Consider the following 1,882-nt stretch of genomic DNA (forward strand, 5'->3'; position numbering starts at 1 on the left):
CCTTGTGTCTGATAATATGAATAAACATCATCTTGGAACGGTTTTTCAGTACTAGATCGATGACTTCATAGTTTGTCGTAATGAATCTAACAAGATTTTTGGATTTTAATACAAAGACCTACCCAGGGTCATCCTCTATCACAGGATCACTGATACTGATGGGGTTATCTGCCATCCACTTCGACTTCATGGAATGATGTGGCTTTGTTTTGGCAACAAAACAACTGACTCTCTGATTTGTAGTTTAAGCTCAGAGTAATTTCAAGAACGCTTCTTAAGAGTCCATACTTCTTGGAGTTCTAGATTGTCTTTTTCATCATCACTCTGAATAATGAACAGAGTGTTGGTTTTACTTCATACTGAAGACTACTGGGTCCTGCTTATTTCTCATTAGTATTCACAAAAGTAACGGCCTATTAGCTAGAATATCACTTCTGTCAACCAGCACCTCTCCATCTTCTTGCACCATGTCTTCCATCTCATTCAATGTGTCAGCTGCAAACTGCTGCTGTCCTGGTTGCAGATCTTGCTGAAAGTCATTCTTCTCATTTGAGTTACCTTTGTGATGGTGATTGTTATCTTGAGGTGTTGGCATTGTTATTCTGAACATTATTACCATTGTTACTGTTGGAGATCTCTTTGCAAACAAGGGCCCAGGAAACCCAAATTTCTATGCCTGCACTGAAACAAACTCAAGTATAGCCTTGAGTGGTTGACAAAACACGTGATCCAGTGAAACAAACTTCAACTGGGTAACAAACAATTCAATTAACTGGTCAAAGGAATCAAGCTTCAATGTATGGCACTGAACTGGGCTGATATTAACCAATCAATTCCATCTTGAGTGGTCTGAGATCATAAATTGTATGTTTTATATAGATGAGGCAGTTATAAATTGTAGGTATTTGTTACAGAAAAAAAACTCATTGATTGCCTTTATTCCTATAGTGATGATACCAGGATATTCTACCACATCAGCCAAACCATACTTTACCAGATCTGCAACAGCCATTCTGCTCTGCGGCTAAAACTCATCTAGATATCCCAGAAGATGATGGGTTTCACACTGGTGGAACTTTAACTCTGCCACCTTAAGGGGGAAAAAAAGGACATAATTGTTGGTTCAGGAATGCTGGATCCAAGCTTCATGTAACCTACAAGGGAGTGAGGGTTAGGTAACTAAGATCTTTTTCAAGAGCATTTTTACAAGCTCCTCGAACAATACTGCATACATTTCTAAAATCACGTGATCTCTCTCTCCAATTACATATTAGATGAGACCTCCAATGAAAGAAACTGGAAACATTTCTAGGTGTCCCTAGTTTCAGGAAGAGGATAAATATGTTATTAAATAGATGTATTTTCAGGAATTTATGGGTCCTGCACATTTCCTCATGATGAACGATCTTAAGCTGATGCACAGAAAGCTTTTAAACAGGTGTGGTTTAGTGGCTTTTACCTATTCCAAATAGAGGTGCCTGAAGATTGAGCTATAAAGAATTTCAGGGACATTTACACTCACTAAACATGAAGTATGTATTCTGGATCTTGTAGAAATTTTCAGTTTATTTTCAGAAGGAGTCAGAAATGCTTCATCACAATTACAATAATTTCCCCAAAATATAACCCACAGCAGCAGTAGGTTGTGCTGTAGGTTACATACAGCAGAACATGTGCCATATTTGTCCAAATGGCCTCTACCAACTACCAAATGAGAGGTTTCCATACCCAGTAACTTTGGATACGCTTGCAAAGCTTCTAGGACTCCTAGAATGCTAAAAGCCTCATGGTCTTGTACTCTTCACCTTTTAAGGTATCTAGGGTGAAGGCTGTGTAGTTATTTGATGTCAGGGATCTCATAAACTATTAGAAAACTGGAATC

This window comes from Cebus imitator, unplaced genomic scaffold (genome assembly GCF_001604975.1).
Source record: "Cebus imitator isolate Cc_AM_T3 unplaced genomic scaffold, Cebus_imitator-1.0 Scaffold47, whole genome shotgun sequence".
NCBI classification, from domain to species: Eukaryota; Metazoa; Chordata; class Mammalia; order Primates; family Cebidae; genus Cebus; species Cebus imitator.